The sequence below is a fragment of the Thermobia domestica genome, chromosome 18 (genome assembly GCF_964235325.1).
Source record: "Thermobia domestica chromosome 18, izTheDome1.hap1.1, whole genome shotgun sequence".
Classification (NCBI taxonomy): Eukaryota; Metazoa; Arthropoda; class Insecta; order Zygentoma; family Lepismatidae; genus Thermobia; species Thermobia domestica.
In genome coordinates, this window is record NC_137471.1 from 2434861 (window position 1) to 2462302 (window position 27442).

At 36.3% G+C, this 27442-nt stretch overlaps 1 long non-coding RNA gene across 1 annotated transcript in view; it reads left to right on the top strand.

Annotated features, from left to right (window-relative positions):
* LOC145675970 (uncharacterized) overlaps positions 1-11994 on the top strand; it is a 73347-nt gene extending 61353 nt beyond the window's left edge. Inside the window, exon 2 of the long non-coding RNA XR_014129254.1 lies at positions 11643-11994. This is a non-coding gene — a long non-coding RNA (uncharacterized LOC145675970). The remainder of the gene's footprint in view (positions 1-11642) is intronic.
* The last annotated feature ends 15448 nt before the right edge of the window (positions 11995-27442 follow it).

Genomic DNA, 27442 nt, shown 5'->3' on the forward strand with positions numbered 1-27442 from the left:
TAGTTGGAACCCTAGCTGATACGCCACTACTTTGGTATATTTAAAATCGGTGTTAATTTTCACTTCCTGGTATTTTCTTTAACATATATTTATCTAATTTCATTAGCCTATATATCGCATATGAACAATAAGGTATCAACGTGATACACACCATCAGTTTAACAGGAGATTGTGTATTAACCCAGCACTTGAACATGGGTCAAAACTTTCAGACATTTTCTGAAAAACCAATAACTTTGTATATCTTAAAGACTCTCTCAATGGCAGAAAACCGCTTCTTTCGTTTGAACCAGATCTAATATCTAAAGCTTTTCAAAGTAGCGCTTCCTTACAGTGATTCGAATTAGAGTAATCAGTCACAAAATTATTTGCAACTTATTGCATACGTAATTTTTATGGTTATCTGCATTTTATTGCATGTGTCTACTCTATTGAATTTAACATCAGATGATAATTATTAAATCATATTATAATAATTCTTGCAAATGCATCCCTTATTTAAACAAAATGGGTTCTTCTTTGTCTTTCGGATGCATAGCACCTGAATTTTTTTTTTCTAAATCATCACTAACTAACTCTATGACCTATGGAACCTCGAGTTCAATGCCGCGTTCACAAAAGCTCTCCATTGACTTCTATCCTTAGCCAACTGGATCCAGTTTCTACTTCGTATTCCTATTTCTGTGAGATTCGTCTCAATATTGTCCTCCCATTTGCGCCTAGGTCTTCCTAATCGTCGTTTTCTGATTGGACTTCCAGTTAAAATTTTGAAAGAAATTTTGAATACTTTCTTTCATCCTGCCCACCTGAGCCTACTAGACAATGTTAAGTAAACGGTATAAATTATGTAATTCCTCGTTATGAAGTTTCCATCATTGTTGTTCCTCTTGGGTCGGAATATTTGTCTCAGGATCTTGTCCATTCTCTTCCCTCAGAGTAAGCGATCATGTTTCGCAACCATACAGAACAACAGATATGATTATCGATTTATATATTTCCACTTGGAACATCTTCTCCTTCAATAGAAATCGTCCAATGATGAATCTCCGAGTCAATTTCTTAGTGATGTCATTATTGTATTCATTGTGCTGAAAGACCTTTCAACGGTAGCCCTTGATACAGACACAATTAATATTTTCACGTCATAACCTAGACCTTTTAGACCGTCATAACCTAGAGTTCAACTCAGGATATATTTTAATGTTGATACTATGTTATTCACACTTTTTTTGCCAAAAGTTTGAAGGATTTCAGTTTGTTTGTAAATGATCTTCATGTATGTCACTCATAAACTGACAAAGATTTCTATTCTTTTTAATCAACTGAATACGATTAAAAGTTTCAAACAGGCAACACAAGGAGATTAAACGTACAGCATCTCTGTCAGCTATTACTAGTGGCGTATTTAGGGAGGGGGCTTCCGGGCTTAAGCCCCCCCCGAAATCTTACTTACTATAGTAAAGTATATTAAATATCTTGCAGAATTTTCACATTTTCAGGCAAAGCCCCCCATCGAAAAAGGAAAAGCCCCTCCCGAAACAAAATCGTAAATACGCCACTGGCTATTACTGTAATGGTATATTCAACCCTTTAACGCACCATTTTTCTGATCAGACTGATTTTTTTTTTTTTAATTTGGAGTAGTTTCGGTGTAGGAAACATGGGATTAAGAAAAAAATTAATGCAAAATATATAGGGTCTATAAGATATTTTATGGTCTTTGCATATAGGGTCTATGCAAAGTTGCGCATTGATATCTGCAAAGTCCACTAAAACCGTATAGAACTAATAAAACGCAACGAATGTCAGCGTACTTGCACTTTTTCACTCATTACACTTCTGTCTAACACAGAAAAATCAACAGTCCAAAACCTGTCCACCTCAACGAGCAAAGAAAGCTCAAAGATGACAAGATGACAACTCTGCGTGCAGCAAGTGATGACATCTAGCGGAAAATTCAGAACTTCAATAGTGAAAGGGCATCTTAGCTGATACACAAAGCTGCTTTTCTGTGTCCGAACTAGAAACTACATGGTGCAATACAATTTCAAAGTAAACTTTGCATATTTGCAAAGCTGTGCGCTAAAGGGTTAAATATTTCCAAACCGTTGGTGTTAGCAGTACATAAACTTTTGGTAGGCAGACTACCGGAGGGACTAGGATGTATGGGATAGCCCAGAAAAGGGGCGGGTCCGGGAGCCCTCCCCGGAAAATAAAAGAAAAACGTCTTTGTAGATTGCATTTTAAAGTATTTTTGATTTAAAAAAGCAAACAAAAACTTTAAAAAAAGTGTTTTATTTTTACCTTTGATATATATAGTAAAATTCAACCTTGTAAACAATAAAGTTTTGAAAACAGATTTTAGGCCTACTAGCCTAGAACTAATGTAAATGAAGCTCAACAATGAAGAGTCAAAAATTACTTGAAAATTATGTTTTTTCTAGCTAAACAAAACTCGCTTTACTGCTCACTATCTAAACGAAGACAATTTATTACTTTACAGATTACTACACCTTCACCTTCAGAGCCAAAAGCTACCTGCCCTTTTTCACAATTGAATCGCTGATTTGAGAAATTGGGAGGGGGGGACGTTCCCAGTGTCCCGGCTGAGATTGACGCCCGTGTTGCAAACATTTTTTTCACCTACTCGGTCTTCTTTTACTACACCAATCATAGATTTACCAATTTTCGGGGGAGGGGGGTGGTAAATCTCGAAATCTTGGGCATGATATCCTTCCCTGGTCAATCCCTGAAAGAAACACTGAGTAAATATATATAAAGGAGTTTGGGTAAACCTAACTCTATATATAAAAAAGAAAATACACTAAATATGTTAATGATACAATACAGCGCATTTCACTTGCCTCCTTTCAATTAATGTTGAATGGAAGCTGCATAAGATATTGTGTGCAACCCCAAAATTGCGTACACGTTCAAGCTTTAGAATCGATGTCACTTTGGTCCAAACATACTTTTTAATGCAAAAATATGATCGTGTTTAACCGGGCTAAGAAAGACACGAACTTTTAATATTCTATTAATATTTTAGACGTAGGCCCTCAGTAGATTGTGGAAAGAAAAATTGGTGGGTAGGATTTAAAAATACATATAACCGTACATTAAATACGAGATTAAAATCCAACTTCCTTTAGTTTCAAGAAGCTGATTGTATCTCTCCTAAAAAGAAGAAGAAAGGATTGTTTACAGAAGAACAACAGAAAAAAGGAACAGTTTTCTTCATTAACCTTGATTTTTTTCTTTTTCCTTTTCGTCCTAACAAAACCTTAAACAAAAGCACACTTGAAAAACCCAAGTTCATATCGATCTCTTCTTAGTCGTGGAAATTGTCTTTCAGTTTTAGGAAGAGCCACACGCACTTGAGATCTTTTCTTTCGAAGCCAAGTCTCCTACACATAAAAGCGCTTCTGGCGACACCATACGTTGCCAGCTGTTACTATCGTTATACGTCGAGAGACTCACCTCAGATATAGAAGTAAGGTTGCCATCTAACCAGAATAAAAATTAAGAGAATCATATGACGCTAGAAAATTTGAGGACGACTTTTAGAGAATACTAAAGCAAGAAACAGTGTCATGTGTACATCTTGTGAATGAGTTTGATTTGTTTGGGGTAATAGTTCTAAATTAATTTCGAAACCGGAAGTGTTAGAATATTTCTACCACTTCCGGTTTTAGTAGAGAGACTAAAATGAAGATGGAACAGACACACATGTGTTTAATTACCTGAACGTTATCAGACATACATGATATATATATAGAATGGCATTTGCCTTTAAGAGTTGAATCCACTGTACTTACTTCCAATTATGTCCAGATTACCGGCACATTTGGGTTTAGATGTGGAAACGTTATCAGAAATTCAATATACTGTATACAGTGGCGTATCGAAGGAGCTTAATGGGTTTTGTAACCTCTCTCACTGTAATTTCCTTAAACCTTGTAAATTTCATATTTCAATTTGTTTAAACCATTGAAGTACAATTATTTATATTTGAAGCGCATAGTATTTTCTATGCATTGCGAAACACAGCGTATGACAATAATTCTACAAATAAGCAACAAAGAAAATTTGGATTATTACATAAAAATGAATTACATTTATAGCATAATTTGTTATTTTAGTACGAGTGCAGACTCATAATGTGCACTCATGTGTGTCCATAATCCGGACATACCCGGAAGAGACTGCAATGGAGTGACGATGGACACGTGCCTGTTCCAGTCGTAACCAACGATAACGATATTATAGTTCATTTGCAAGCCTACCGTGAAATTTTATGGAGGCGAGCCAGGGCCGGCGCTAGCAGATTTGCCGCCCTGGGCGGTACTTTCACATGCCGCCCCTTTAATCCGCAAACCTTATTTTGACAGAAGACGTTCAATTGTCACGAAAAAATAAGATGCCCCATTTGAAAACATGTATGAAATGGAAAAGTAAACAAAAATTTGAACTACCTCTCTCGAATGCTAACGAATCCATATATGACACAATATTCAGTATGCTCGATTTCGCTGTATATCTGTGATATACAGCAGCACATACAGAAAATAAAATTAAAAAATGTGATTGTCAAGACTAAGAATTTTCATTTTTAAGCTTATTTTGTAGCAAAAAGAGTTTCCCTAGAGTATGGAGCATGAAGATAATATAGTGAATCAGATATTACGGCAAAACTAAGTGATTATCCTAAGCCTTATAATGTACTAAAACACAGAGATTCATAAATTTAACATACCTTAATTGAAAGAAACTTTTCTTGATTTGATATGAGCAAATTCTTTTATCACATGCTCGTAGTCCAATGTTTCAGCCAATTCGTGTTCTATTGATATCATCACTAGTTCACACAAGCGTGTTTCAGACAGGAAGAACATGGAGAGTTTTTAATAAGTCTAAATTTCGAAAAACTTCTTTCTCCACTTACCACTGTTACCACGGTAAGGTTAACAAAATCCTAAGTGCAACACACATTGGGAGCAAAGTTATGTTTCTTAATTTTAAAGTCTCTTTTGGTGAACTTTTAGGCTTAATTATAGCGGATAACACTTTCAGTTTGTCATGCAGATCACTGGGGTTAATATATTTCCATTCTTTGTGTGTTCTAATGTTGGCAAGTTTAGTACACTTTTCAGACAAAAGTTCAGGTGGCATATCTTTAAGATTACTTATATCGTAAAGAAAATCGAAATACTCGCAGTGATGTTTAAGTTGCTCAAACCTTTCTCTTAGAGCTAACACAATCACGTCTAGAACTTTGTAATAAAAATCCATCTTGTATCTTGTTTGTGGATTTTCAATTGCTTCATCCTCTGTCTCGTACTGAAACTGTCTCTTCTTCTTTCGACTTCCGAGCTTGCACTGTATTATCTATCCGTGGGTCATCCATATCTAATGCCGATGACAACCCCGTTAAATCAACTAAGTAAGATTGAAATTTTGCATCATTTCTGCTCCTCTCAAAGCACTCAGATATATTTTCAAGAAACCCGATTGCATCCAACACATGAGAATCAATGCTTTGTAGAATTTTGCTTACTATGTTTGTGGGGAATAAAAAGTTATACCAGATAACGAGTGAGCAAAGGAAAGTAAAGTCACGCAGTTGGTTTGCTATACACAGAGCATGGTGGGAGACCATTCTGTTTTATTGTCGTTACTTATTTGAAGTAAGGCATCATAAACCTTCCCTATTTGATATCTAAGTGGAGTCTGAGAATCAATTACAGCTCTCCCATCTTGTGGTGCTTAATGGCTCTAAAGTGAGACTGCTAATATGTTCCTTTAGAATGGCTCACCATTTTTAACTATACAAAAAATGAAACGGTGTACTGAGATGCTGTGTCTGCATCGTTAACGACAAGGTTTAGTGGATGGCTACTGCAAGGAATATAGAAGGCTTGCGAAAACGGGAAAACCCGTAATGCACGCGCAATTGCGCAAATGATTCTAGCTGCAGAATATGCTGTACGAGAAAAAATATGCTGTACGATTTCCTATATTTGGAATGAACAATTTGTAAATTTGTTAAAAACTTGCTGCTAGAACCCAAATGTCTCTAGATGCTGTAGGCTACAACGGCCTGTCTCAAGTGCATATTTGGAGTGGAGCGTTAGAACATTGCTGAATAGAAAAAAATTTAAAAGATGCCTTGATAATCTTATCCACCCTAGTTGAAAATCTTATTTACGCCGCTGCAAGGAAATATTGAACGAGATACCTGAGACTAGTAGTAGTTTATAATTAAAAATGAGAGGGAATGCTCTGAATTTCCTGAGTGAGTATTTTCCTGAATGTGAGTAAAGTTCAGTTACATTCTCGGGTGAACACAACTTTATTTTTCCATGTGGGCCTATTACGAATCATTATATTTTGATAGTATTCTTTTCTTTTCAAATTTTGCCGCCTATTAGACTTGCCGCCCTGGGCGGTAGCACGGCTCGACCCCCCCTGGCGCCGGCCCTGAGGCCAACCAAAGTTTATGGGGGTCCGGTCTTTCTTGCCCCCTATGGATACGGGTCTGGATCCGTATCCTTAGTAACGCATTGAAATTTCAAGGCTCTTCCACCGGGTATCGAACCCGAGATCCGTGCTCCAAAATGAGCGAGCTAGGCACTATACCAACGGGAAGAGCTGCTGTATTTTTGAATGTTACTTATGTATGTTTATTCACAGGCAATTTGGTTCATGGGTTTCAGTCCATCGTTTCTGTTGAATGGATCTTGAAGTAAATTTGATTTTTTCATTACTTCCTGAAAATTTGAATAATGTTGCCAGGAAGTGGAAGTAACTACCCGCTACAAATTTTAAATCCCAGTTACTAGAAGGAATTATGCATTTTGTATTCATGTAAATGTCTCATACAAACTTAGTGCTGCAAAGGAACGCTAGATTTCAGCTATGATCTGTATCGAACTGTTGATCCTACTACCCACAGTATATTTTTTACAGTTTAGACAGTGCTATTATAAAGTTGGAACTAACTAATGCAGCAGCAGGAAATCGTAAGAAGCAAAGAGTTCAAATTGTTGTGTTCTTTCTTTCTGCTGTTTACAAGAAAATCTACCTGCTTTGTAGAAACGAAGGAAACAAATAGGATGAGGGTGGCACCCCGGGGCGTTCTACCACACCCATTGGAAAAGGACTTGAGAGGGGGAAGGAAATCCCTGCCTGTCAGCAGCACATCTGTTCGTGAAGACCAAATTGGAGCAGATACATTCAACCACTATGTAATATATAGTCCACTACAATGTTACCAAAAAATGTTCATTACTCGCGATCTACGTCATTAAGCGTGAAATTGAAACAACTGTTTAATTTCTATTGATTTTCTCTATTCATATGGAAGATTTTAAGTTGTTACGTACAATATTTCGTTAGATATTCATGAAGTAAAATTTACATGTTATCTTATGGGGACTGAGAAACCAGTGGTAAAAGGTATAAGATCCCCTTAACATTAACGCATGTGCGGGACGTCGGTTACGGAAGCCCATATAACAGTGTATGGTGAATTGTGTTCTCAAACACATCGTGCTTACTTCGCCCACTATTTAAATCTGCTATCAATTGTGACATAACCTGTTTTACCAACCTCGACAGTCTACGACGTCTGACTGTTTTAATGAGGTGTGGCAGCCCCATGACTTATCCTCCCCCCCTTTTTTTTGGGAAGACACTAACTACGTCAACTCGCGAAGAACCGACAAGCAGCGCGTTTCCGAGATGATTATTCCAAGCCCTGTGGACATCACAATCTAGGCCCTAACAAACTCTGAAATGTCTTCGACTTTTCCATTGTACACACAAGCATCATAAGGACTAATCGAGTGAGATCCATTCCAGAGTCTGGCGAGTGGTTTAGCTGTGCGTCTTACGTCAGCCCAACGACTTCGTTCAGAAAGTAGCAAGTGGTCATAATGTTTTAGCTGGTTACTGTATAATCAATTATTATCAATCCACTCATGGATATAAGTTTCTCTAATTCTCCGTTGCTATTCAGCCCATCCTCTTTCTTCTTCCTTATCCATCTACCATATTCTATTCATAGAAGAACAAGTAAAAAAAAAAAAGGAATCAGCGGAAATCTTGCTTCTTTAGCTCGCTAGTGGTATTCTAAAGTAATAAAATGATTTAAAAAAGCCAAGATTCATAGATTTCGTGAGGAATACTTCCACTTTTCGTCGTTTTTCCAGCCTATCAAAGAAAACATATACGTAAGTGGTAAGGGCGTCACCCTATCGCGTTTTTGATTATCCTCAATGAGGGTCCCCAAGGCCCGGAGTGAATGACCTAGGGGTACTTAGGACCACCCCTCTAGATTTTGGCAGGGGTACCTTGGCCCACCCCCTAAATTTTGGCAGGGTTACCTAGGACCACCCACTTAAATTTTGGAAATTGCCAAATCTAAAAATTTGGTATGGTAGCCTAGGACCATAGTATGTACCTCTAGTAGTATTGGGGGCCTATGTCGTTTCCTTTTATGGGTAAAAAATTGCCAAAAATTCAAATTTCGGAGGTTTTTGACCTAATTTATCCCCTTTGATGAGGTGTTATTACCCTATTTGGTTATATGGGCGTATACAAGGGTCCATTACCTTTCATAAGACATGGGTATATTAATGCACCCCTTAAAATTTTTTGGAGGGTATCTTGGCCTACCCCTTAAATTTTGGAAATTGCCCAATTTAAACATTTGGTATAATAGTATAGAACCCTAGTATGTATCACTATAAATTTGGGTGGTCCATCTCGTTCCCTTTCATGAGTACAAAATTGCCAAAAATTCAAATTTCGGAGATTTTTGGCCCAATTTATCCCCTTGGATGAGGTCCTATTACCATATATGGTTATATGGTCATGTATAGGGGTCCATTTCCTTTCATAAGACATAGATACATTTGTGCACCCCTTGAAATGTTTGGGGGGTACCTTGGCCCACCCCTTAAATTTTAGAAATTGCTAACCCTTAGGGTGTCAAATGCTAGTACGGTCACGTGATCGATGATTTGGTTTTGATGCGCGAGTCTTTGATACGGGTCTCTGGTCAATGTTCTCTAGGAATTAGATGGAAGTTTTGAACAAGATTTATGACCAGGGTTCTCGTCTTATATCGCAGAGAACATTACTTTGAATCTAATAACGTTGTATGTATCATATTGATGGAATGAACAATAAAAATACATAGATAAGCATAAAGTGTATTTTATTCATTTTTCTGGTTTCTTCTTTTTCTTTCTTATTGACAATGTTTGTATATTGAGCTGGGTTTCTTCATTAAACCTCCTCCTCTTCTTGATTGTAATGATTTGTTTCCATGTTTTGCAGCATAGCACTGGTTTGCAAAGCTTCGTATTGTGAATTCTGTAAAAAGAACGAGGAAAAAAAGATGATTAGTATAGAAATAGATTATAATAAAACAAATACACTCTCAATGATAAATATGATAAAATTACCTGGAAGGTATATTGTAGTAGTCTATGATTATTAACCGAGGATACTGTTGTGAACAAGTATTGAATTTCACGCAGAAATTTTCCTTGGGATTTACAGCACAAATAAAAATAAGCATAATAGCCACATACGGATGAACCAAGACTTTGCATTTGGCTATTATTATATTTAGAGTACATACAATGAAGTTTTAAGAATGCAACATGTTGTGGTACATAAGGAGGAAGGCCATAGCTGTCAAAATATTCTCCAACACCGCGATTATCAATATAAATTGCAATCCAATGGCTTCCTAATTTTGTGGATGGATCTGTATTTACAATGATTGCCAGAGGAAGAGAAATCCGTGAGGGCAACTCATTGCTTGCAAATACCCCGGTAAAATGATTTCTGAATAATGGACTACCGTTTAAAGCACTAGCTAATTGTAATGTATTCAACATCGTGAATGGAAATTATACATAACGTACACGTACCTTATAATTTAAAAGTCCAGGATAATGTTGCGCTGGTGGTCGATCTCTAGGACCAGCGTCAGGGACTTTCCACATAGACGTTGCCGATACCGGATAACGCTTGTTTTTGGTAGTATTGCAAATACGGATCAGTCATGACGACGACGACGGAAAGTGAGTTTTGTACACACCGTTCCAAAGGTGAATGGCATGCTATGACCTGTGGTATCCCTTAAATCGATTTGTATTTGCTCAAAATTCATTTTTTCCACCGGAACATAATGTGCAGGATTAAAGATTTGTACTGCATGACTTCCAAAAGTATGACTCACAGGATCCATGTTGACAATTCGTAGCAAGGGTACCATTGTATCTCCAACTATCAGGAGAAGCTCATTTCGCCCACTTCGTCCAAAAATACTTAAAAGTTATATTTAAAAAAAAAAAAAACTTTATTCACCTAAGTCTGGACATAGTGTTCACTCTCTTACCAGAGCAAGACAGTCCTCGAAGAAATTCTTAAAAGAAGTGAAGCCTGGAAGAAAGGGTGGGTCGACTTACAGTATATACTGTAGTCTCATGCCTCACGCCAAGTGGTTAGCTTTCCAAACAATTTTCCCTTGCGAAAAAAAAAAAAAAAAAAAAAAAAGCAGAGGTAGAAAGCTAAGCTTCCCACTGCTCAAAGGGGAGTTAAGTCCAGAGATTCTTTTTGTAACTTTCTAAAACTGCTAACTTAAAAAATATGTTAGGAGTATAATAAAAATACATTTTCACAAAAATCAGAACATTTTAAAATACATAATAAGAAAGCAAAAAAAAAAGCGCTATATATATAAAGTACCTTGGCCAAAGAATTTTTTGTATTACCATAACAATACCAATATTACATTAAATACTAATTTAATTATAAAAAAAATACAAATTAAACAGCTATAGCACCAACCATCTATCTTCGCCAATTCTCTTCCAAGCTACTCCCCATTTTGTATGAGGATCCAGTTTGCATTTATATTCGAACAAGTTCCTTCGCTATAGCAATGCCCAAATTTTGTCTTCATTTGAATGCCCCTCTTTATTCTTGTAAGGGAACAAAATAATAAACCAAGTATCTATGGATCAAACCATGTTTAAAACTTTACAGCTAGTTTTAAAAATTGATCAACTTCTAAAATGTTAATGCAAGTTTTTAGACTACTGAACTATGTTATGCATAGTAATGGGAAGTCTTATAGAGCGGCTATGTGCGTTCGTTCGTCCATACGGGCACCAGAGCATAAATGGTTCAGTAGGCTGTTCGAATGGAAGGCAAGGGTACTCAAAATGACGCGGGGAACGTTCACATTGTTGTGTGAGGGAACCTAGGACGAATCGAACTCGTTTCCTAACAATGATGAAAACCTAAGGGATACAGTCTGCTGAACTGGCAACAATGCTTTTTCAATTAAGATAGAGCGCTTTACGAATGTGGGGCGAAAATGGCTGGTACAATTGAAAAAATCCACCATTTTGGATTGAAAACAAGCTATTGCCCAAAACTTTCCTCTCTTTACATTTTGTGTGTGTTTGCTATGGTCCAGGACTTTTAATACACTTATATACAGAGTGGTTGTAAATTCAATACCTATTTTTAATTTAGATTATCCTACAAAATAGCATCAGTTGTGTCTGGCGTGTAATACTATTTACCAATGTGAGGTTTACCATTTATGATTTCAGAAGTTGGTCCAGTGAAAACCACAAAATGGCTGGTGTATACAGCGTAAAAGACAGAGTTAAGATTGCCGCCAGATACGAAGCTTGGAGGTCGGTGGTGCGTCCGGGAACGGCAGAATGTCCTGCGCACAGTCCCGATCTAACCTCCTGCGATTTCTTCCTTTGAGGTTCAGCTAAGGAACAAGTGCACAAGTTAAAACCAAGGAATATTAACAATCTTGAACCAAATATCCGAGAAGTGCTTGCAAATGTTCCAGTTCAGTGCTAAGAAGAGCCGTGGATTATGTTTCTAGAATTCCAGAATCGTGTGGAAAATGCGGGTGCATACGTTGAAATGTAACTTAATAACCAAATGGTACACTCTAATAATGTATTCCATGGGAATAAAATTGTGATAGGTTGTTTACTTTTTTGAAATATACATTATTACAAAATACTGACTTTACAACCACCCTGTATGTACAGGGTGTCTCAAAAGTCCCCTGACACAGGGTAACTCTGTTATTATCAGAGTTACAACAAAATGTAAGAGGAGAAACCGTCTCCAAATATGATGTTTTCAATCTAAAGTGAAGGATTTTTTTTTTTTAATCGGACGAGCTGTTTGGGCTGCACACTCTTTATGCGCCCAATGTTAAGTGAAAATGCAACGTTGACATTTACCAGGACCCATAACATAAGTGAATGAAATTACTGTCTTTTACGCTGTGTCAATGATCATCTCACATGTCAAACAGTAACTTCATTCACTTACGTTGTGGGTCCATGGAGGTAAATGGCAACATTGCAATTTCATTTAACATTGAGAACATAAAGAGTGTACAGCGCAAACGGCTCGTCCGATTTAAAAAAAAAAAAAAAAAATCCTTCACTTTAGATTGCAAACATCATATTTGAAGACGGTTTCCCGTCTTATATTTTGTTGTAACTCTGATAATAACAGAGTTACTCTTCGTAAGGCGACTTTTGAAACACCCTGTATATTAACGTTAGTAGTGTTTCAAATATTTATTCTTTCGACTTCAAAAATTTCTCCTTCTCTTCCTCGATAACTGAAATCTGAAACAGTTTGAGTTACAATTTTTAAGCTTTTGGATGGAAGGAGACAACGAAATAAATTAGTCACGTTAGTTCCGATGAAATCAGAAGGGTGGCAACCCTAGCAAAGATGGCACAAAAGCGCCACCACAGTAACAAAAGAAACGCGATGCGATGCGATGCATACAGTATTACAAAAAAAGAATAAAAAGTAGAAAGTATAACAACAAGAGCGTAGAATTAAGAAACCAGGTCCGCTCCCTTTTAAAAAGGGAAATAAAAATAAACAGAAATTAAAATAAAGAAAGAAAAAGAAGAGAAAGAGAGAGAGAGAGAAACTAAACAAGGAAATGTTTCATTAACGTTATCTTCATTAAGGATTAACAAAAAGAAGAAAGAGAAAAAAAGGAGAGGACCTAAAATAACAAAACGTAAATTTACGTGAAGTCTAAAAGCATATTTCAATGTTTTGATAGCGGTTATTGTATCTTTTGTAGAGCAGACACATGTGATGATAAGAAAGAAGAGAAACGTTCCCGAAGAAACGTTTCCTTAATTGTTTACATTTGTGATCAAATGGTGCCAGAGCCTCAAATAACGTTTTTGGCTGTAATTTTTGATGCAGAGTTTTGTTTAACTCTAGGCGCATAAGTTTTGCTTTTAAGAGAGAGAAAAAAATAGATAAAACAAAAATACAAAAGACAGCAATAAACGAAAACTTAAGAATAATGGCGAAGCAAATAATAAACCAGACAAGAGAAACAACACACAACTTCCCAAGCTGTCCAACAGGGAAGAAGATTTGGCAATTGCCTAAAAAAATCTTTTATTTCGGAGTCCCAAGTGGTCGGATAGGAAGTAAATTAATATCGATGTGCTTTGGTATGTAGAGACCAGTCTTTCTTTCAGAGAAAAAATGTTCCAGGGGGGCACACTTAGTATTTGGAGGGGCACATATTATTTTCGCACGGTACCATTCTATTTATTATAATATTATATATGTATTGTTTTGGTCTTCTCCGCTGTGGGGGGTATTCTCAGAGCTCCAGGGGGCAATGCCCTCCAAAAACATGTCTGGAAGAAATACACAACGGCGCTGAATTTCCAAAATTTATATGGGTGCACAGGCCGGTAGCCAGCCCAAAAATGTAGGGAGCCGGCTGAAGTTAGGGGGGGGGGCGATCCAAGCATATTATAGTTGATCAGCATATTACAGTTTATTTGCAAGCCTATCGTGAAAATTTTAGGGGGGCAGCAAAAATTTAGGAGAATCGGCCCCCCTAGACCCTGGATACGGGCTTGTGGGTGCATATCAATGGTGAGACGTGTTATTGTTTTCCGGGAGTCTCAATATTTTTTGATTGATTTCCATTTAGTTAAAATCTTTTAAGAACACTATCATAAAGGGTTGGGCTGTGATAAAGTCAAATATATCGGTAATACAACTTGGGGCTACACTAGCTCAGTCGGCAACACTGCTGACTTACACGCAAGATAAACGGGTTTATACCCGGTCCAAGGTTAAGGATAAGTTACTGAAATGAATATTCTCAATATATGTAATCGTAACATTAAGTGAGAAATATTTATTTCATTATTTTCCTACCAAACTAAAAATCTTGTGGGTGCTGGAGTCCCGGAGCACCCACGTAGTAGGCGCGCATGCTGATAGAGACCTGTCTTCTTAGCAGGCGCACACTCAGAATTATTTTTTTTTTTCGGAGGGGGTCTAAGGTTTCAATGCTGCGTGCCAATGATACAAGACCGCATGTTTATGTATAGATGTAAACCTTAGCCTTAGAAAAAAGTAGATGTAAACAAACCCACCTGACTACCAGTGGGTCGATGACCAGTGATTGGTTGTTGGACTACCTACTAAAATAATAATTTCAAATAAAGATATCTGAATTTATCCTGCATTTTGTGATAATAAACGCAATATATATAATATTTAACAACAGATGTATCTTTATTTCAACCTCACGCGTATTTGGACTTACTGCACATGCGTATGCGTTCGCGCACCTACCTCACTCATTTAAAATTATAACAGATTGCAGAGTTTCGTGGCGACGATATGTGACAATAATCCATTTTCGTTTCGTGTTATAAAACACAAAAGAGGACACGGGAACAGCAGTAAGCTCGTTTATATAAGGCATCTTATTATTTAATAATTATTTATAGTGGTATACGAGAATTTAAATATATGAATATTGTGTTATAATAATTAAATTTAGAAATATTATATATTAATAATAATTAAAACTTGAAAATCTATTAAATCCTCTTAATTAACCTGAGATACCGGCTAAAGGTATATTAATAAGACTGGATTTAAGAAAATACATATTTCCAATATAGTGTCAGTGCATTAATTATTTACCAACCAACTATAGCCTTAACATTGTGGAAATTATGCGACGACAGTAAGCTAGCAGACGATCTTGCTGTTCACGTCTCTGGCTGCCGAAGCACGTGTGAGCCGCGGAGTAATACATTTTGCTTTGTTTATGTCTACTTTAATATAAGGCTCGAAAGAGTTTAGTATCGAATGTGTATTAGCTACGGCGTTAAAAAAAAAAAAAATTCAAATGCTGACGCGTACATTTTCACAAAAAATGATAAAATTACATTGTTTTTATCAGAAAAGAAATAGTACATATAATGAGTATGGTCAAATCTTTAGTCTATATCAAGTACTTCTCTGTTAAACAATCATAGTTTTATTAAGGTCGAATTACGAAGTGTTCTTTTTTTGGGGGGGAGGGATCCGAAGTCGGTGGCCCCCCGTGGCTGTACCCCTGTTTCTTAGATATACAGTACAACCCCTCAAATCCGAACCCCGGAAATCCGAAAACCCGGCAAATCCGAACACGTTCTCAGGAGAAAAAAAAAATAACTACAGCTGGAAAATGAAAAAAAAAAAGATTTAATCACACAAATTTAGTTTTTTTTAAAGGTTTTAACATTTTTAGACTTAATGCTTATTCAAAATCATTATCTAATTATATTCTTACAAGAAGACAGTTATAGATACGCGACAATCATTTTGGCCATGAGTGTACACCCGCCAGTCAAGGTCACTGCCCTTTCGACCATTGGGCCACCCTGTCTAACCTCAGTCGTTGTTTTACCGCCAATTCAGTGACGAAATAAGTACGTAATATTATTTCCCGGGTAATCCGAACACCCCGAAATCCGAACAGGCTTCAGCCCCAATTAGTTCCGATTTGAGGGGTTGTACTGTACTTCAATATAGTAGAGATTATTTTAAATTTTTAAAGAGTTTCGTTTACCAAAACTTCTTTATATACATTAATGGACAAAACTTAAGGACGAAAGAAAGGATTTTTAGGATTTTGAGATTTTAGATTTCTGGGCTTTCGACATCTATGGCCATGTTAGCTCGTCACGTTTGAGGGATGACGTACCTTGGCGAGCACATTATTTGGGTAAAGGGAAGGAAAGAAGCGGCTTGGGACATATATATTAGGTATCACCCCGGCATTTGCCTGGTGGAATAAGGAAAACCCAGGACAGCCTCATTCAGGATGGCCGGCCAAAAAAAAAAAAAAAAAAAAAACTACACTTTTTCGACCGAGTGCCCCCACAGGCCGGGAAAGACGAAAGAAAGTTTTGCATGATGCACCGCTTCCAAGTTCCATAGATTTGTGAAACGAACTATACATAGGAGTAGTACCACAGTATGATACAAGAAATAATAGAGCAAACACGTGATTATATTAATGGCATTCACTCTTATAATGAAGGCAATAATTTACACTGAAAGCATTGGGACTCATATGACACTGCAGAAGGAGTGAAGTAGTCCTTAAAAAAGTGTAATTAGTTATTGTGGTATGGTATGGCATTCCATTACTTCACCAGCACTGTTGACAACTGCTGAACTGCCTTTGGTGCATCTGAACGTGCTGAAAGACGTCTCCCCATAGCATCCCAGTTGCTCGATGGGATTCAAGTCGAGGAGTAGGCAGGCCAGTACATTCGCCGAATATCCTCTCGTTACAATAGCTCAGCCAACTGCACTGTTCGATGCGATCACGTATTATCATTTACAAACAAGAAGATAGGGCCGACTGCATGCTTGAAAAGACGGACGTGGAGACGGGGTACAGTGTCACAATAACGTTATCGGTCAGTGGTTCGATCGTAACCCACATCGAATGAACTTTGCAGTGGACAAACACCATGTATCTAGATTTTCTCGGGGTTATTTTGTTTCCTCCTTAGCCTCCTCACATTATCTTGGGACTTCTTACACTCCCAACACTATTCTCGCTACGTTCGCCGACGACACAGGGGTCTTCGTGTAGTCACGGAAATGTCAGGTACACATCAGTTTACCTCCAACGCCACATACGCGTACTGGAAACATGGAACAACAACTGGAATGTGAAGGTGAACGAAAGGAAGACCGCAGTGGTGGACTTCACCCGAAACAAGAAACGAAGGAACTCATCATGAACGGAACCGCTCTCATAGTCGCTGAAGCACCACATATCTGGGAGTCCACCTGCCAATATATGCCTCATGAGCATAAGACCCATCCTGCTCTATTCACACCCACCAAAACCGCAACATGCAACAAAATCTCATTTGATACTGCTACAGACACCACAGAACAGAGCAGCCAGGACCATCACCGGCCACTCAAGAGATATCAGAATCCTTCAGCTCCATGAAGATATTGAAATCTCATTACTGGAATCAGTAAGACACAACAGAGCAGCCATATTCTGGAGAAAACTCCAAAATTCCATTCATCGACACATAGCAGCAATTGGAACATCACAGCCAAGAAGGCAACTTTATAAAATACCGAGATCGCAATAGAAGCTCAACGGCACTAAGCCATACTAAGGAACCCCAGCACTAGCTGAGAACCAGGGACACGTGACAACTCCGGTTCCTAAACATAAAAAATACGTTCTTACAATATATATATACAATATACATAATATATATATATATGGCCAGGGCATTAGTTCGGTACTTAAGAACAACATAAATCGCCAAGTACATCTGAATCTGAGGGACTTGTAAAATATTGTACATTATTTGTTGTTTGTGATAAATTATTATTATTATTATTATTATTATTATTATTATTATTATTATTATTATTATTATTATTATTATTATTTAACAACTACCATCGATGGTTATAAATGGAATATACTGCGAGTAACAGAATCCGTTTTTGATATCACTGAACTAAGGAATGAGGGAAGGGGACTTGAGCTGGGTTTACCTTCCCTACACCAGGCACGTAGCCAGGATTTCGCAATAGGGGGGTCCGTAACGAAATACTGTGGTTATCACAGCAGGGGCTCGCTCATTCTAAACTATTGTACTGGCAACATATATTCGTGTGTTTAGCCAGGCTTTCGTAATGGGGGACGGGGCGTGACATTAAATACTGATCGATCAATCTAAACTATTTTACTGGCAACATACCCACATTGGTTTGTTAGGATAATAAAATGAGGATATGTTAGTAAGTATTTAAAAAAAATATTAAGAAATCTTGAGTAAAATAATATAAAAGAGTATTGAAAAAGATATAGTCTTCCGAGGTCATTCGAACTCGGTTCTACTTGTCTTCTTTCTTCTTCTTTTTCTTATCTTCATTTAATGCCGTCAAGGATAGCAACGAGATCTCTTTCGGGAGTAAAGACATCCTATAGAATGGATTACTATTGCCGCGAAATTCAAAATGGCTCATATTATTGGTGATTCTGGACATTTCTTAAGTTCTACCTGAAAGTCTATCTGATCGAACCAGTTTATCGATCGTCATTTGTAGTCCATAGGATTAGTATGAAGCTAGATGGAATTCGAAATGCTTCGTTACAATAATATCCATTTTCAACGTAATCCCTCCCCATTTCCTCCACACAAAGCTCCTCATAAGAAAGAGTAACCAAACGCTTGCTGCAGCTTTATATTTTTGACGCTGATTCATTCTCGTTTCTTTTTGTTTCATCCTTTCTTAATATTTTTCATTTCTGGACCCGAAGGGGGGGGAAGGGGGTCCGGACCCACCCCTTGGCTACGTGCCTGCCTACACCACTGTCCTACGGATCAGTTGTTAATCGACTTTCTCTCAATTTTTCACCTCATAAAATAACTATTATCATTATAAAACATTTCAAGCAATTCTTCTTGGTATTCTTAGGCCCTTTTTAGACGTTATGATAAATCATCAAGGGTAGAGATTTTTTTATCATATGCAGGTGAGATATTTTCTATTTACACACAGCGATATTTTCCGTAGATATCTCTAGCACATGGTCAATAGGGTCTGACATCTTTCGGAGATTATGCGAACTACTTCAGAAACTTTGAGTGTCTCCTAGACAAACAAAAGATGACCACGCTGTTTGTGAGTGTGTGTGTGTGTATGTGTGAGCACCGTGTCAGTCAGAAAAGGACAATTCCTGTTTCTCGCTAATTTGTTCCCGCCGTAGTGAGATAAAGACCTTGGAATGGAAGACAGGGATGCTGAAACTTTTAGCTTTATCACGTCTGTGGCAATGGTACAGTATCATTGTATTTATGTTTAAAAAGGAAAAGAAATCGAAAAGTCTGGGTAAAAGATTGGATTAGAAGACGATACGGACATGGGATTCATGCTAACCTCGTACAGGTAATCAGAACTGAAGACAGTATAATGTACACGAACTATTTTAGAATGCCGGATAAATTATTTGAAGAATTACTTGAAATGATAAAGCCAAAAATTGAAAAGAGAAACACGGTTATAAGAACCATGTGTCCGTAGTATACGATTTCCTGACGTGCTTACAAGTGCAGTATACGAGTAAGCTACTGCGTGGAAAGCGGGATCATACAGTTATTGTGGAAGAAGTAGGGAAAATATATGCTTTTTTTTATGAATAAAGAAAACATTATTGAAACTTAAAGGTCACCTATTACACTTTTAACTTTTAAAATATTACTTCTCATTAAGATTTTTTCGTTCGTGATACCCGCGGCATTTTCCATTGTCATTTTGTGTTCGAGTTGGTTTGCTGAAGTGGGCAGAAAATATACAGGTAACTTGTATGTGTGATTTTATGCTATAAAAAGAGTCCAATTTGTTTTACAAAAACGCAAAAATCTTTGATTATATTCCGGTGATGACAAAACAACGAAGTTATATCCTCAATCTGGTACACTGACAGACGATATTCATTTACACTAGATTCAAGATTAAAAAAAAAAAATCAAAACATTCTTCTACAATAATGACAAATTCCACATTAATTGTAAAGCATATTTACCTTCTTCCCGTACGTCCCTGCGAAGAATATTTATCGTAAATTACATGAATTTTGAAAGGGTGGCTGTAGCCCAATATCAGTCACTGGTACATGCAAAAAGCATCGGAATATTAATTTTGTATCATTTGTGATTAATCTAACGCTTCCTGAAATTTCCAAAATAAAATTTGAAATTTTTATAAAGATCCACCAAATTATGCTTCGCCCCTTCTGCCCCCCTAAGATGGTGCGTTATCAAAATAACATTCCAGATTTCATAAATTGCATGAATTATGGAACAGTATATTATATATATATATATATATATATATATATATATATATATATATATATATATATATTGCAAAATTTTTTCCCGACCTTAATTTTCAAGATACAGGATTGAAATATTGCACACGTATTGTCTACATAACTACGTTTAAAAAAAAGAAAAAAACATATCCCTACCTGAACCCAAGCCCGGGCCAGAAGGACGCAATAATTTCGAAAAAATCGAAAAATCTCCCGGTTTTCCTCGATTTTTTACAGTTTCTGGTGTATAATACGGACAAATGAGTGGTACTGTTGAAAATGATGCTCTATCAGTGGCGGATCCAGGATATGATAAAGAAAGGGACTAAATCGTAGTTTGTAGCTTTATCCAGTGTAAATCAGAATTGAACCCCATTTTATCCAGTGTATACCTGAGCGTCAAGGCTGGGCTAGAGCCCCTATAGCCCCTCCTTCCAGTGTGCGAATTAAATAATCTATATTCGGGGGAGATAAAATTAGGCCAAAGAACATAGTCTGAAGGTTCAAATTTCAAAATGAGACAATAAATGCCCTACCCCCCATATATATATATATATATATATATATATATATATATATATATATATATATATATATATATATATATATATATATATATATATATGTGTGTGTGTGTGTGTGTGTGTGTGTGTGTGTGTGTGTGTGTGTGTGTGTGTGTGTGTGTGTGTGTGTGACTGACATCTGTAATAAATAAGAGATTTATTAATTTAATAAATCTACCGACGATAACTATGCACATATATATTGTCTGACATACACACACCCCACTAAACCTTTCTGAACGTGTTTTAATGTTGTACTCACTCTTGTCTCCGTAGCTCTCGAAGGTTTATTTAGTTAATAATTCGGCTTGAGCGATAGCCATGATCACAAGCATATGTTAATTTTTCCACTCATATTGAAAGCTTCTACTTTGCATTAATATATACAGGTTGCGAAAAGAAATCTACTTCAGTCTTGTGAAAACCACTAAAGTTATCAGTTAAACCGGACTTTTTTTTTTTTTTTTTTTAAAGAAAATCTAGATATTAGCCTATCAAATAAATGGATTGTTGCTGGTCCCGATTTCTCACATCAAGGTCAAATCGAAGGCCAAATATTTAAAATCTCTCAATTCAAATTTCGAGCTTGTGCTTCTACTTCCAGCTAAAGCTGTGCTCATCACGACTTTTTTTTCCTCCAAATATCGATTTCGTGATGGGCACGGAAAGTCAACACTTAAAAATTACTTTACTGTTAGGTTGAAGATGAGTTGATTCACTATGGGCTACGTTACTCAAATAAAGTAAAACATTGAAGTTTTTCAGATAACATTATTAGCGTGGACAGCAAAATGTACAGCGAAAAGATGGAAAAATGAAGGGTTAACTTTAAAAAAAAAAAAAAAACGCTCCAGTTGAAATGCTTATACAGATACGGACAATGACACGGAGAACCAGTCGTATTAACAAATGCTGAAACAAATCTTGAATTATTCGCTTATTCACCTAAAAATCACCTTCATTAACATGTCTGCTCACTACGAGCGTATCCCCCAGCGTGTACGTTAACATATACTTACGAGAGAATACCTATATCTCAGATTTTGAGTACAGTTTAAAAAGTTCATTTCCGTAAACTGTAAAAACAGTGATTATTATGCTAATTATCACAAATTAAATGCAACTTTTGAGTTGCATACACACAACCTACTAGGGAATGAAGACCATGTGCTAACAAAGAGTACACTGGAAAATGAAATAACATGTTATACCAAAAATTAAAATAAGATGATAATCGATACAAATATAGAGGATGAATATGACATATCCGAACTTCGCCAAGTATGGTAGAAGAAGCTATTTGTTTACTTCTTCTTGGCCAACCGCTAAAAACATTTATAAATCTATATGTGGCTTTGTTATACGCAATTAGTACATTCAAATTCACAAACGATGACGAACTGAAGAGTACGAAGGTACAGTTGCAACTAACAACCGTAGTCATAATAATATAGTTCAACTAAACAACATTGAAAATAGTGGGTAATTAGGTGGTAAGTAGAAATGACCAAAACTGAACAGTTTACATCGATCATTTCGAAATACAGCTAGAAGATTAAATTTACAAGAAATAACAAAAATCAGTGAAATTTGGAGTTATACTAAGCATAGTTTGAGGGGGAAAGCGAGCATCCCCGGTGGGGATACTTCAGCTGACTTCTTTGGGGGGGAACAAAATGTGATTGAGGGGGAAATCCCCCTCACCCCCCGGTAATTCGCACCCTGCCTCCTTCGATCCGCCACTGTGCTGAAGAAAATGAAGTATAAACTATGATCCTACGATAAATAATCCCATGATCTTAACATATTTCAGATTCTATCGAGAATCAAATTCATGGTGTATATTTCAAGGCGAAGTTTCCCTATCCGATCAAGAAACTGGTATTTCAGCATATAGGGGCAAACATTTTTGTTAACTTCATATCACTTGCATTTCATTGCAGTTTTATTTTATTATAAATTATCCATTATAGAATTGTTCATAATATTTGTCTAATTATCTTCGACATTTTCAAGTATAAATGTACTTTTTTTTTTTCATTTCTTTATATAACGAAATGTAATGCCATAGTGACCTTTTGCACTATGCTCTCTGTTTCGTTCAGAGCTAAAGGTGACTATTTTATTTCTAAGCGAAAAATAAAATTAGTTATATTTAGTTCCAGAATTAAAGATAATGGATGCCAATGTGCGGACCACACACAAAACAACTTAAATCCATCTTCTTGACCATAGCTAATTATGGACTATAATTGATTGTTGATTGTTGATTTTGAGTTTAACGTCCCGTTCAGCAGCGAGGCTATATGAGACGTGGACCTACTGATTAACGTGGAATCCGAACCACTTGAGCTCCCGCCGGGAACCGATCAGGACTATAATTGAAGAGCATTCAATTTATTTTTGAGCTGTAAACTTATTAATAGTAAAATCTAGAACAGTTTTACGCTTGTAAAATTCTACTTCATTTTGTTCGCTTGACAATAAATATATAAATAAATACTAGCAGAATATCGAATCACACCTTTAACTGTAACAATATTTTCCTCTTTACTGGAGTCCTATCTGATCCCAGATCCCAGAGTCCGATCTGAGTTCCAGAATTAAAGATGATGGATGCCAATGTGCGGACCACACACAAAACAACTTAAATCCATCTTCTTGACCATAGCTAATTATGGACTATAATTGAAGAGCATTCAATTTATTTTTGAACTGTAAACTTATTAATAGTAAAATCTAGAACAGTTTTACGCTTGTAAAATTCTACTTCATTTTGTTCGCTTGACAATAAATATATAAATAAATACTAGCAGAATATCGAATCACACCTTTAACTGTAACAATATTTTCCTCTTTACCGGAGTCCTATCTGATCGATGAAAAAATAAAAATAAAAAAGTAGTAAAACGAAAACTCGAACACTGGTCGCGGGAATGGGAATTTGCACGGACCCAATGAGCTACGGAATAAGACACAAATCATACTATATATATGGCAATAACCCTAAGCTTCACGCTGTGAAAGAACGTTCACTTTTTTTTTTTTTTTTTAAAGAAGGAATTCAAACCTTATAAAACGTTATGACAAGTGCCTCAATTTGAATGGTGAATATGATATTTTTCCCATGTGTGTAATAAACATTTTGTATCTGCGAGTGTGTGCCATTGATATCAAACGGCAGTCCTTTTCCGAATTGACCTCATAGTATTTAGTACATTGATCTTAATTTCAATGTGATTGATTACTCAAGCGACTCTCCAAAACCAGAACTGGAAGTCAAATTTATCTTGACATAAATTTGATTTCTCCAGCCATACAAACAAATGGCACAACCGAACAGTGGCGTCTAAAAGCTTGGGCTCTCCCGTAGACAGCGTGGAGTGGGATCCCTTCTCTACGTCCCACTTCACAATTTTGAGCTCCCTGATGGTGTGGGCCCCCCACAATGCGGGGTCCGCGAACCCCTTATTTACGCCCCTGCAACCGAATACTGGAGCTACGATAAGCGCATTAATTAGATTAATAATGCTGTGAGTTATAATGTAGATAGATATAGATATAATCTATTTAAAACAAAACATTTTACTTGATTTTTCATTTCCGAAGTTTAGAATTTTGCAGTATTAGTTTCTCAATGAATAACTGCAAATTAGAACATTAACTTTGAGCATAGAAATGAACTATGACTATTCATTTCTATGAACTATGAACTATGCAAAGCTCTTCAAGCGTTCTGAGATAAAGTTGTAAAATAACCACCAGCAGTGTTTTGTCTAATTCTGTTAATTTTGAGGAGAATCTAACACTCTAGGGGATATTCATGACTTTTTAACTTTTGTTGCAGGTATTTTCAAAAATCTTTAGAGGAATTCTACAACTTGGGGGGGGAGTCGTTTAGAAGACACTGCACTGTAATATATTTGCAAATTGTGTAGGCTATAAGCAATGGCAATAGATTTTTATTTATAAGTTATTTTATACTAGATGGAAAATCAATCTAACAACTCTGTTTAATTTGAATTATCTGTATTATCTGGGGAATCAAAAATATTATATAAAATCATGATTATTATTTACAACCGTTGTCAATCCGATGTTTGATAAAGATCTTTCAACATTTCTCCAGAACATTCCATCTTGGGCAACCCTCTTTCAAATCATTCCTCAGTGCTTCTTAATTTGACCATACCATACGGTATCAGGGCCTCTTCTAGGTCACTTCTTATCATTTACACAGCAAATAACAGAAGAACATATTATTGAGAGTGGTCAAAAGAGCAGGAAATATTTCAGCCCAAACTAATGGAGGAAGTGGCCAGTGGACATCTTGACAGAGGACGAAATGGCAGGTGGATATAATGATGGTTTATAATTACAAGTACATTGTTATTTAATTGAATTTTACATTATAAAATTTCTAATTTACTGTATGCGCTCATTTAATCATTGTATATATATCTATATATCTATATCTATCTATCTATCTATCTATCTATCTATCTATATATATATATATATATATATATATATATATATATATATATATATATATATATATATATATATATATATATATATATATATATATATATATTATGACATGAAATTGCATGAATTATGGAACAGTATATTATATAATGTTATTACATATAATCTTAGAAGTTCTAGGGAGAAGATTAACCCGACTAACATAATGGTTAACGCGGTGACTTTTGGTTCAAATATTTTAATACGATATTTAAAATAAAATACAATTTATATAGAAGTAAAGTAAGTATGAAATAACTATACATAAATTCAAAATTCGAAATTTTAATTATGAAGTATCTATATACAATTTTGGAATTCGAAATTGATTATAATAACATGAGATAAGCACTAAAGCGCTTGATTGACAAACCAGAGTAAGAACCGAAAATAAAACAATATTGAATAGGTTTACAACAGGGGTGGCTAGGCTTTCTAAGGTTTGAGGGCAACTTCTCATTTCCGAATTATCTAGTGATCTACTAATCAAAATATAGATTAATAATGAGGACGTGATGGACAGTAAAGAAGAAGTAAATACGAACAATAAAATTAAGATTAAATATTTTTTAAAAAACCTAATTAATTCATTTTTATTTTCTTAGAAACGTTCATTTGTTATCAGAAACTAGAAATCAGTCCATCGAGACTGATTGATACAGATAGTGTGACACAGACCACCGCGGGCTACCTCTCACGATTGCTGGTAGGCTAGAGACCATGGTTGATGTGTTGGCCATCTCTGGTTGGTTATAATCAGGGATGTAATGGGGCCTATACGGGAGTATACGGCGTATACTCACCTAAAATTTTTATAGTCCAGCGTATACTCACCTTCAATTTACGAAAGAATGAGCGTATATTGGGGTGCGTATACGCCAAGTTGTCTTGCGTATACCCACCAAAAATCGTAGCATTACACCACTGGTTATAATGACTTGTTTCGAAGACATGAAAAGGGTTTCAATCAAGGACGTGTCGCTTCTGATGTATGTGGTCCAGGTTTCAATTCCCGGTGCTAGTCGGTTTTATCTCATTTTAAACTATGGATCTACCTTTGCTTTAGCCGAGGTTAAACTTCAGATATCAAAGCAAACCAAATTGAAGCGGTTAATTTGTTGTAGCTTTCGTAGTTTGGAAGTCTCCTCGCATTTCATAAACATAAACCGGGGAAAAGATATTTTTTTCCTTTTTGTCAACAGAACAAACCACTGGACGACAGGTATAAGCAAATTCTTAACAAAACCTGTTTTTAACCAGATATTTCCCGCTTTCCTTCCAAGAAGCTGGCAGCCAAGGAGGGTTGGAAGCGGTGACCTATTCATTCCTTTGTTTCTCTACGGGGGGCTATACCTGGCTTGCATGCGATAAGTTGAACATGTCGAACTTATCGCATCGTATCATATGCAGGAGAGATATCATGAGATAAACTAATTTAGACGCTATGATTTCTGAAATTTATCTCTACCCTTGATGATTTATCATAACGTCTAAACGGCCTCTAAGTAAGCTGCCACTTACATAATGAAAGAACTACTTAGCAACTTGTCAAAAACTGTGATCGCTGTACAATACTAGATATTTGACATGAGGAGACGGAGAAAGAAATTCCAAATCACCTGCTGGGTTGTTAACCTGATGGACAAGTTGAAAATTCATGTCGACCCACAGATTTTATTCTTTTGTTTCCTTTTCTTTTCTTCATTTTTGAAACACTTAAGGATGATGCTAGAAGAAAAGAGGTTGCAATGAAAACGGGATTCAATTCGTGACAGACACAAATCGTAATAAAATAAGAGAACATATATTCACTTACGTGCTGAGAGGATTGCATACAATGTGGCAACATAGAAAGAGAAGGACACGCCCCCTACAGAGAAGGTCGGAGGCATTCTATTTTAAAAAAAGATCATTTAAAAAATCTGGAAATAAAACGTGAACACCTTCATTATCATAGGCCTATGCCAAAGCACAGACTAATCCTCTTAGTTCCGCTTTACGACGATAGAGGGAAGCAATATCACTAGAATAGCAGACTGGCGCTGATCTAGGGATTTTTTTTCTTATTTCG